This window comes from Paramormyrops kingsleyae, chromosome 6, assembly GCF_048594095.1.
Source record: "Paramormyrops kingsleyae isolate MSU_618 chromosome 6, PKINGS_0.4, whole genome shotgun sequence".
In the NCBI taxonomy this organism is placed as follows: domain Eukaryota; kingdom Metazoa; phylum Chordata; class Actinopteri; order Osteoglossiformes; family Mormyridae; genus Paramormyrops; species Paramormyrops kingsleyae.
The window spans coordinates 24,827,982-24,839,857 of record NC_132802.1 but is presented as its reverse complement, the minus strand read 5'-3'; the positions used below and the strand labels follow the sequence as shown (position 1 = coordinate 24,839,857).

General features: G+C 38.0%; 1 long non-coding RNA gene across 2 annotated transcripts; it reads right to left on the bottom strand.

Moving 5' to 3' along the window:
* Positions 1–260: 260 nt before the first annotated feature.
* LOC140591743 (uncharacterized) lies at positions 261–11,569 on the bottom strand. 2 transcript variants are annotated; one of them, XR_011992052.1, is made up of 5 exons: positions 11,341–11,569; positions 4,129–4,225; positions 3,112–3,242; positions 2,253–2,304; positions 261–1,881 (listed from the first exon to the last, which is right to left on the bottom strand). It is a non-coding gene; the product is annotated as an uncharacterized lncRNA (long non-coding RNA). The 2 variants fall into 2 exon arrangements; XR_011992051.1 differs by having other exon boundaries at positions 2,253–2,279.
* Between the last annotated feature and the right edge of the window lie 307 nt (positions 11,570–11,876).

Genomic DNA, 11,876 nt, shown 5'->3' with positions numbered 1-11,876 from the left:
GTTATCTGAGTCAGGACAAATGGAAGATGAATTTGAGGTCTCTTCTTTATGATTAAATATTTGTTGCACAAATAACCACCAGTACAGTCCTGAGACACCTTTCTGTAATCATTTTAGTTTTTTAAAATGATATGCCAACCAGAGAGAGAGAAGTCATACTTCCCATGGATGCTGTTGGATTAACAGTCCAGGTGATAATGGGCTAAGCACATACAGTACTGTATATAAGCAGTGGTCGCGTCAGAACCCCATCAGAACCCCATTGTGGTATATGAGGCCCCAAAGTGTTTTTTTTCACAAGTCTGATTAATCCCCATTAGATTCAGTAGCATAGAATTAATTTAATTGAAGAAATGCATATTTAATCTTTCACATATATTGAGTATGAAGAGGTACATAATCTCTCCTGTACTTTAGGTTAAAAAAACTGTAAAAAAAAATTGTAACAAAAAAAACTTGGATTTTGAACAAGTCTGAAAGTGGAAGTAGAATCAGTTTAATTGTACGAACCTACCAGGAGTCTGATTTCAAGTGGTTCCTTTGTTCCTCAGAAGCAATTATACAGTATCTACTTAATTTACTAATGACTCCACACGGGGCTTTATACTTTTGTGCTGAACATGTTCCAGACACAAAAAAATCTCCATTAGACCATGCAGGAGTCTCTGGCATCATCCATGTTTATCTGCAGTAATGCTGTTATTGAGAGATCAATAGACATGAGCAACAGAAGCAGATTTACCCAGTGGCTCCTGCAGAGTTTTGCTCTTTTAAAGATACTTTCAGTGTTGGGCATTTCAGATCCAGAAGCTACAAACCAAGACCGAGATTTTGTTTCTACCAACCATTTGAGCATAAGGAGTCACAGTCACAGAGTTCTCAGCATTTGGTAGAAACAAAATCTTGGTCTGGATTTGTAGCTTCTGGACCGGGTATGTCCAACACTGAAGGTCTGTGTAACTGGTACAAGAAAGAAGCAGACATTAAATATATAATGTGCTGTTTAAAAAATGCATCCACTTTTGAGAAATGGGTCATTTTTGTAGCTCTTCAGTGAAAAAAACATAAGTGTGGGAAATGCCAAAATAAGTCAACAGCCGCAAGTAATTGTTCTGATGGCAGAGGTCTGTGTTTTATGGTTTTGAGTACATTTTCCTGGCATGGTTTCAATCCGCTGGCCCTCAAAGGTAAATGCCAATGAAGTCTAAGCCATTATGAATGACCGTGTGCATTCTGAGCAGAAGTGTTTCTATTCAGGTAGGAGTGGAATTGTCCAGCATGACAATCTCCAATTATGGGGCATGAGTCGTCATTGATTGGTTTAATCAGCATGAAAATGATTTAGATAAGGCGTGGCCATCTCACTCATCAGCCCAGTTAATTACTTACGGATTTTTTTGGACCAGCACCCAAATGGTGGAATGTTAAAATATTGAGTCATATGCATTTGGTGCAATTTCAAATATCTGCAGGGTTTATGGCATATCAATGCAGTTCTGGTTGCTCTTGATGGTCCATCTCCCTATTAAGAGGCTTTATATTGGTGTTGCATCTATTTTGGCAGTTACCTGTATTGCAGAAGGGAGATTATATTTCAAGCCATTTAAATTATTTTTTTGAACATACAACATACAGGCAGAGAATCAACTTACTGGTGAAACAGTGCACAATATATTGCATCTTGTTGTCTTGGTGAAACATCACACAGTAACGTCTGCTGCTTAGGCTACATCCATCTCCGTGGAAATACATAAAATGTTCATCTCTGAAGTGGGGTTGTTTAGATTGATGTGTAGACAGTCAGTGATGGGCTGCCAGTGGGTTGTTCTCTTTGTGCCCCCTGACCTGTTCTAGTGCTTCTCTCCCAGAATTTCCCAGGTTCTGTAAGGTGTTTGAGAAGGTTAGGGCGTTATTTCGGCATGACTTGAATCATATCTGAGCTGGCAATTTTCCCTGCATATAATAATGAATGCTTGAATTCAGCATCTTCTGCTGTCCATCAGCAAAGATTGTGGCGGTCATGTGTAAACCTTAAAGAGACAGCACATGCTAATGAACCAAGCCAGAAAGGCCTCTGACTGGCTGAGACTGTTAACAAGTGAGCTGGCCTGTTGTGGGTGGGAGGGATCTTTTGGTATTTAACTGACATTTATCTTTTCCCCCACATTCTGCATACTTCTCCTGCCCACTGTGTTCCTGCTTCTGCACCCCTTGTCTGACCTGCTGTATATCACCCAGGGGAGTGCACTCACCAACAGATGGCCCTTATTCATTCTGATCTGAGAGGAAGAATAAGAGAAAAACCTGAGAGACACACATTAATTCTACATCAGTACATTACTACATTACTACATATACTACATCACTACATATACTACATTGCTACATTAGGACATATACTACATTACTATTTTACCACATATACTACATTACTAAATATATTACATTCTACAGCTTCTGATCTAAATGTCCAAACGATTTTGATGAAGAAACAGCCAGTTGTTTTTACAAACTGGCCAAATAAATTAATGTTGTGGTGGTAGCTGTTACGCTTGCAGGAAAGGATGAAGGCAGGTAGGCAAGAATGTAAAGCAAGCGGGTTTATTCAAACAAACAAGGCAGACGGTGGCACACATCAATGACAGACCTGGGGAAACAGACCTGAACGCGGACTAAATACACAAAACAAGCAGGAAGTAACAGGCAACAGGTGATCACAATCGGGAATTAACACGAGGTAACGAGGGGGGCGTGGCACACAGGAGGATCGAACGAGCAGGTCATGACAGTAGCACTACTCGTCTTGGGACTTTAAACAGAAATTGTTGGTCCATATGACAAGTACATCCAGAGGGAAAAACACAGAAAAAGTATCATTTCAGGGCTACCCATTTGAAATGTAAAGTTCATTCTGACATTCTGGTACTCATGTGCAAAGTTGTCCTCACTGTGACTCCTTAGAGCATTCATTTGCATTAAAGTGAATTCAGCTTATGACACTTGCTCAGAGAAAGCAGACACAGAGTACTGTACCTTCCAGACTGTAGGCGTGGTGGCAAAACTATGAAGAATGACTAGAAATGTATTCTGAAGGCCTGATGTGAGACCTACATTGTGATGGAGGATGGAAGCTCCCCGTCAGTGGTGGTACATTCTGATCTGAGGCCACGTCTGGCTGCTGGGTAGGTCCTGCCACGATGATGCATCCTCTGGCCCAAAAGCTTGGCTGCGAATAGGCAGCACTATTGATAATAAAGAAGGATATACCTATATTGAAGCCCATATGTTGTCTACGTTGGTTGCACCATTACAGCAATACTAGAAATTTGTAAAGTTTTCGACTGTGGTATTATCTGGGAATGGTGGCCCTGTGCTGAATAAGCATAAGATAAATGAATGGATTATCTAGAAGCAAAGGTTTCTTACCTAACACACATTATATCAGGCTAAGCAAAACTTTACATGAAGATATTAATTGAACAAGCTAATCACATTCTTTTCCTTCACCTAGCAAGGAAATCAAACCTTTACCCTCTTCATTATTATTAGTACTGTAAAATGTTTATCTCCTTAATGTGATTTACAAAATGTTTAGTGCTGCTGGACTTGTGGGTTTCTTTCATCCCAGGCAGCATTATGAAGGTATAATATAGAAACACATTTGGGGCCTACCCTGCGTCACAGCTCGTGAGAAATGTGGGCATATTCATAACATACCGTCCATAGCAACAACAGCAATAATAATAACAACAACAACAATAATAATAACAACAACAACAATAATAATAACAACAACAATAACAACAGCAGCAACAATAATAATAACAGCAATAATAACAACAGCAGTAACAATAATAATAACAACAGCAATAATAACAACAACAGTAATAACAACAGCAACAATAACAACAACAATAACAACAGCAGCAACAATAACAACAACAGCAATAATAATAACAACAGCAATAATAACAACAAAAGCAATAACAACAGCAACAATAACAACAACAACAATAATAACAACAACAACAGCAACAACAATAACAACAACAGTGACAATAACAATAAGGTGGTACTCTGGCTCAGTGGTTAGCATCATACATCCAGGGCTGTGAGTGTGATTCTTACCTCCAGCATTGTGTTTGTGGACTTTGGGTATTCTCATGTCTGTCCTGGTTGGAAGGTAATTAATAGACAGTACTGGCTGCCTAGTTCATTAAACATCCTATTCAGAGGAAGACATGATACAGCAGATGAAGTGAAGATATTACTTTTTGTTTTCATTTGTCCAAAGTTTCTTACATGATCTTATCTTACAATGTACCCAAAGTTACATGTCCTGCCACTCTATTTCTGCCCTGTTGTCCATCACATTGCAGTCCTTATGGAAATGCATAATCCCTGTCTTAAAATTTGCTACAACTGCTTATAGTCTATTTATTGCTTTGCTCAATGATGCAAGCAATTGCCTTTGTTTGGGTTTCTTGACCAAAAAGTGTGTCCATGGTAACAGATCAAAGACACGCAGGCTAATTAATGCTGGCTTTAATTCAAATGACATTTAAAGCGATTTCACTGTTGCAGACAAATTTCCAGTGTCGCAATAAAATCAGGAGTTTTGCTAGATCTGTGTCGCGCTCCCGTCACCTCGTCCCTTTGGTGAAACGTGATCAGGATACCTGCCTAAAGTCAGTCCTGTTTTCATCTTGAAGTTCCAATAAAATAAACCAGGTTAAATATTATCATAGGTTTTTAGTATTGGCTCATGCAAATAGTCACATGGACTTTGTCCACAACCAATAGGTGAGCTTCTGTCCATCACCAAACAGGAAGTAGCAAAGCGGTACAGGATCTTGGGTAGAGTAGGTAGACATGCAGGAGTCTCGTGGGGCTTCAGAAGCCGCAGTTCTCTTGTGGATCTGTGGACTGTGGTAGAAAAGGTGGAGAAACTGCTGGAGTTGCAGAATAAGCAAGAGTGTCTCTTTGACATGTCTTCCCATTTGTAGGACGATTGAGTGGAGAAGGAAAAAAGGTGGACAGATAATCTCAAAATAAATAATAATAAATAATGATGTCAGTGATAAGAAGAAATAAAAAGAAATAATAACCTCAAAGGGAATATAGTTGCCGTCCTGCAAATAGTGACCCTGCAAGATCCCCACTCTTTGCAAAATCATAGTCTGTGACAAAAACAGTCTGTGACTAATGAAACATTGTCTATAGATGTGAGAGGGTGTTAGACATCACTCTTTAAAGAAGGTGTATGGTTAGCATGAAGCACTCAGGGCAGCATTGGGTTAGTGACACTTAGCGTGTACTCTGAAAACAAGACACAATTTGTTTTAATTTATTGTGATTCCTGTTTCATTTTAATTTCAAAATTAAGCAAGCCTGTACCAAAGCTCTTGCAGTGCAAGAACAAAAATAGCATATAAATGTGTAATTAGGTAGTTGTGCCACAGGTTTGAAGCATTAGAGGAAAATAAGATCTTGGTCAAGATGGCAACTGCTGTAATGAAGTAAATCTTGTGTTATAATCGAAAGTGTGATTTATGTGAATCCACCTGCACTTGGTAAGTGCTTTGGTCTCAAACGCACTGTTATGGAATAATATCAAATGAGATTGTCCTTGGACTCATGTGATGAATTACGAGCGCCCAAGCAGTGATGGGTAATGCAAATTGGAAACTGAATTTGTGTGTGTGTGTGTGTACATGTGTGGGCATGGGGTCTGGATTTTAACAGTAATACTGATATAAGTCAGGGTGTTTATCCAACAACATTGTGGTTGTTTGGATGGTGATCAGCAGCAGGTATATATGCATATAACTGGTATAGGCTAGTCCAGGGGTCACCAACATGGTGCCCACGGGCACCAGGATGCCCCCAATGACCACATGAGTTGCCCGCGGACCTGTTCTAAAAATAGCAGAACTCACCAGTGAGCAGCGTCTAAAATTTAATTTTATCCTGTTGCTATTCTTCTTTAATCACATTTGCATTTATATAGATTTGATAATCACAATATCTAAAAAAAGGCATTTAAAACATGTTTATTATACATGGAGTCTAGATGGAGGGTGTTTCAAACTGGTAGCCCTTCGTATGGCTCAGTACCCGTGAAGTAGCTCACAGTTTCAAAAAGGTTGGTGACCCCTGGGCTAGTCCATATAGATGTTCATTTACTGTTGGCCATGATATGTAATTCTTTCACGAACCAAAAATGACCAATACTCAAAATTCTGGTTAAAAAAAGCAACAAAGGTTAATCATATCAGTGCTTCCTGCAGTGTGGATGTAACAATGCATTGTGTAAGAATACCACATTATGTAATAATTCAACAAAATTTAACAAATGTTCACTTTATATAACAGCACCTACATTTTGTAATAACCTGTCGCATTTTGTAATAGACAGCTTGGATGCAATATGTAATAAATTTTCCTGCATTTTGTAATAAATTATTACATATTGCGGTGGTTATTACAAAATTCTGGAGTTGCACTTTTCAATGATGAAAATGTAGTACTGTGCATTATGTAACAAACAGCCAAAATTGATGTCTTCATTGGCACTTTGTCAAGTCATTACATAATGTGGTGTTATTACACAAAGCGTTGTTACAGTGGACAGTTGCTATTGAAAAGTTTAATAACTTTGGGCAGTTCTCTTCAGTCTGGTAACTTGATATAGAGTTTGCTTTGTTATGATGAATACACGTGCACCTATTTTTAGTCCTTTCCTGGACAAAACAACAGTCTTTTCCCACCTACTTTATGAGTTTAAGTTTCCAAGGGTTTGTGAGAGGAAAACGTGTCTTTGGGGACAGGAGGGTAGCTGTTTATAGATGCTGGTAGTTAGATTGGCACATTTTTCCTTGTGAATTTCTCCTGTGTCAGTGTGTCCCTGAAGGCCAGTACATTCATAAGTTACCTCTAACTCACAATAAGAGAGCAGGAAGTAAAGGAGCACTTGGCTGGAATTTCCACTTTGAGGCTGAATGGTCGGATGTCTCAGCCAGGCATTCCCTGACATGTGACACTTGACTGGCTGATTTAAGGATGATAAATACCAAGATGGAGATTGTTGTGCCGCACATCAGCCGGCATAGGACACATTCTATCTATGCCTCAGTGAAGCAGATCTACTTTCCTATTCCTTAGTCCCTGACAGTAAACAAGACCGAGGGTCATCGTGCAGGTCAGCAGCACAGAATTGTGTGGGCCTCACATTTTTCTGCTCATTTATCTACTTTCCATCAGACCAAAAGACTTATAGACTGAGCCCAAATATCGTATTATACCTCTTTTTGCTTTCTGCCTTATTCTGTATTTCTTCGGTAAGTTTGTGACTGAACTGAAAACTCTCACTCTCAGAAAAGTGGAATACAAATATCACACTGCCTAACTAATACTTGGTAACACTTTACTTAAGGCCTTGCTCTTAGTAGTTTTAAACACATTCATAATGTATTATAATGCATTCGTAAAGCATTATTAACATGGCTATAATGCGTTATGCCTTTTGATAAATATTTATAGTCATGTTTATAATGCTTTATGAATGCATTATTATTTGTTATGAATGTGTTTATAAATTACTAAAAACATGGCCTTAAGTAAAGTGTTACCCAATGCGCTCATTCTGCCTAGTTAGTATTCACAATAATTTTGTTTGCACAGCATATGTAGAAGATCCTTCTCCCTCCTTTGATCCAGAATCCATGGTTGGGCTCCAGATGATGTAATAGTTATCACGTGTTGCACCTTATATTTATAAAAACATGATCATTTCCCCCAGATAATAGACCTGATCCTTTTTTGCCTGTATTATTAACCATTTAGTACTAACAATGTATTGGCACTGTAAGCGCCATTTATGCAGAATGGTGTAGTTTTTGTTTAATTAAATGGTTGGAATATGTTGTCTTAAACCTGCCATTATAAGTTGAAATTTCTGTAGCATATTATTGAATGAAAGTGCTTCTCCGGTTAGTTTTGGTTTGCAACTGCCGGAAGGAGTATGTGTCAGAGGAGCAATAAAGTTTTTGTTTTGAATATGCAAATAAAGAAGTGGACGTTGGGAGCCACACGGTTGATTTACCGTGACTGGTAACCTACCATTTTAACGCGTAAAAACAGTCTACCAATGTTCATTTCACAGAAGTGGTCAAATTTTTAGATTGTGACAAAAAGAATAACGTTCCCAAACGAAGTCGACCACTACAGGCACACACTTGCTAAGTGCCATTGGGCAACTGTGTTGTGAAAAGTACTATATGCAAATAAACTGAATATACTGTATAGGCAAGTTCACTTACAAAGTATGTTCCTTATGTGTGTGTGTGTGTTGTACATGTTTCATTGCATTGTTTTGAAAATAACAGCATTCACAGTCATATTGACTGTGTTGTGTACTTTATCTGAATGCTAATGGCCTTACAAGAATCACTAATCATTTTTAAATCATACACAGTCACTTCACAATAGTACTTTGATTAATATAATAAATGTTTGCTAGATTAATGTGAAGGTTTGAACAATTCATAGTAATCATATTGTATTACACAGTTCATTACAACATTAATTTTCGTTTAATATGAAAATACGTGATGGTAATGATTATGATTATAGTGGTAAAGTGTGATCTTGCCATAAAAATTATGACAATAAAAACTTTTAAAAAGTTTAAAAACACATTGTGTGTAAAGACACTTTGCAGTCAAGATCAGTATTTACCCATTACTTAATTAAGCAATGCATTAGTTGATATTTATTTTGCTTACAGCTAATTTTAAAACATCAGCATACGATGCCTCCTTAACCTGAGATGAATGTCAAATTTGAAAATAATTAAATAATGACTTTGGAATTGAAACATCCTATGCGATTCTTTTTCAGTCACTAGCTACTACTGCACATACAATTCAGCCAGAAATCCTTGCAATGACGCTGGTGTCAATCGGGTACTAATAGAGGGCAGTGCTGACACGGCCCCAGCAGGCCTGCCTGCTGTGCTTCTCTACGGCTTTATGATCGACTGCCAAACTTTCAAACACTGTGCAGGCTGCTCGTCAATGTAAATCTTTTAACATCCACACAGTAGAGCTGTACTTTGTCAATGTCTTGGTGAAAGAAGTTCAAACACTATCATTTGTACCAATGAAAAGAAATTAACTTTACAGTATATCTAAGCCACTGTCTGGAGATCTGAAGTGGGAATGTCAAATTTTCCAACAGACCACAATGAACATCAGAAATTGTCTGCAGGCAATTCATTTTTTCTTTAAATAGTTTCAGTTTGAGTGTGTCACTTAGCTATACAAATAACAACTGGACAAAGATGTAATATAATTTCTTATCCAGCAACATTTTCACAAGATATATTTGTTTTGAGATTAACTAAACCAGGCAACATTCATAAATTGTATTAGACAATGGAAGAAAACAAAATTTGCATTCACTTTTCGCTTATTACTTCTACCATCTTTAGAGAATACACCTTTGTATGATATGGATTTTAATTAATTTAGTTGCTGGCTTCCATATTTTGTTTACCTTCACCCATTGCTAACAGAAACAAGTCTCCAACATTAAGTGGAAGTTGCATGCCAGCTGGTGTGGATGCTGGTCCTTCAAGGAGCAATTAACTTTATTATACTTAATCATAGCTCGTCTGGATTCAATACAATCTGGATTCATTCAATAGCCTTGATATAGTATGTTGAAACACTGCTACTGTAGCTATTTTGGGTTTCAGTGAAAGCAGCAGAGTAAACTTGCAGTGAAGATAGTAGTATATTGTAAACAGGAAATTGGCTCCACTGGGACTATGTTATGGAGCAGGAGGAGATATATACACTGTGCAGTGAAAATGATGAGTATTTTTTTACTCCTATTTTCATATGATGCCTATTTGTTTTATCCCTGGATCTTATATTTGTATAATGATGTAATAGAATACCATTACCACTACTGAAAACTCAGTAATCTATTTTTGATAATCAGGAAATAAATGTGGTTGTCTTGGTAATTTAAACTTACTTGTAGGGACTCAAAAGCAATGTAAGGTGTGGCAGAGTATTGCATCCACCATAAAAAAAAACAGAATTTGCCCAGTTTAGCGTTATAATGAGAAGAAACTTTTCATGGAATCATTCAGTATATACATATATTTATTATAACAGTATATCGGTTTGAATGACCATAATTAGATTTAACTTTATTGTCATTGTGCTGAGCCAATGCAATGCATATGACATGTGCACAAATATAATTAATCAGTGGCGTGCACAGACATTTTGGGGGGCAAGTGCTCCAGGGGGAAAAAAGGGCACTTTTTGCATATGTGGAAAACCTTTTCTTTTTATAATAAAAAAAACGCACAGGTTAAATGCAATTTCACTTTTATTTCAAAACATTCTCTAAAAATAGACCAAAATGTATGAGAACGAATAAGACTGACTGTGGTCATTACAAGAACAGGGCAGAATGATCGTTTTCACAGGCAATTGGGAACTGCCTATTTTTCCTTTAGCAAATTAATGTGTTAATGTTGCCAATATGTTACACCAAAAAAAATTAACATGTCTAACCAGTGCTTCTCAAAACTTTTAACATGCACCCCCAACACCGTACCCTTCAAACTACCAATAACAACGTCACTGTTCTGTCACAATCAGGTCACAACACAGTGCGTAAATGTCTGCGAGCATCGCTGAGTCAGTAACAACCAGTTAGGCTAAAGACTGCATCTTTAGACAGTTGGACGGTGTTCTAACTTTCTCACAGGAGACACCTACTAAAGACAGTCAAAGACATTAATTTCAATCTTACCAAAGTAGGACAGTAGTTGACGTTAGTTATGGAAAGGCTAATCCACAAAAACGGAGAAACGTCCATAATTCTATTATTCATAATCATGTCAAGGTTTTAGGTTTTTCTGCAGTTCCATCTCTAAAAAGTGTGATGTCTTCCCGTCACTGACTTCAGTTTGAAAACTTTGTATTTATTCACAGATTTCCGTGAGATCATCCTAAAATTTGTAACGAAAAATGGGCTCAAAAGAGCCCTCTGCCTAACGGCATGTAGCCTATAGCATAACGTGATATTTTCAATAGTGTATGCAAAAAGGTCGGAATTGATGGAGAGTGGGGTTGCCTAAATGGTTTAGGTTACATTTTAAATGTGTCGTTTTTTTGTTTATCCATATGGATGGATGGAGGGGGCAAGCTGGCAAAGTTTGTCATGTGCAGTTTCTGACAGGCTACTTCACAACAAAACAATTGCAGGTTGGTCTTAGAGGGCAAACAGAATAATTTCACTCGATTCATGGGTTACCTGACTGGTTGGGAAGGGAAAGAGCTGCCGTGTTGTCCGCCGTGGCTCCCAGTCGCTATAGTTAGCCTACTATGCCTACTCCAAGTAGTCCTATGTCATGCCGCTGCTACACGCCTCACAACAAATGAACTGCAAGCGTGTTCACGTGACACGGTGACAGTGAAAAAGCGACAGGGTTCGGGTGTCTTTGAAGAAGGGGCACAAATCAAGCCATTATTTTCACACCTTTTTAAATCGCGCAGCTTTAAAAAAAAAAAAAAAAATCACGTCTTTCAAAAGGGCACCTTTTTGGACTGAGGGCAAAAGGGCAAGTGCTTCAGCACCACCTCGTCTCTATCTGTGCACGCCAGTGTAATTAATTATAGTAAATTATAGATAAATTATGAATATAACTGTAAATTATGGTGCTGGTAGTCCATAATAAGGTGCAGGCAGGAAGTACAGTGAGAATGATTGTGCTGGGAAATATGGTGCAATGCTGCAAGTGCAAACTGGAGATATACAAAATGGGCAGTTGGTGCAAACAAAAGCAGTGT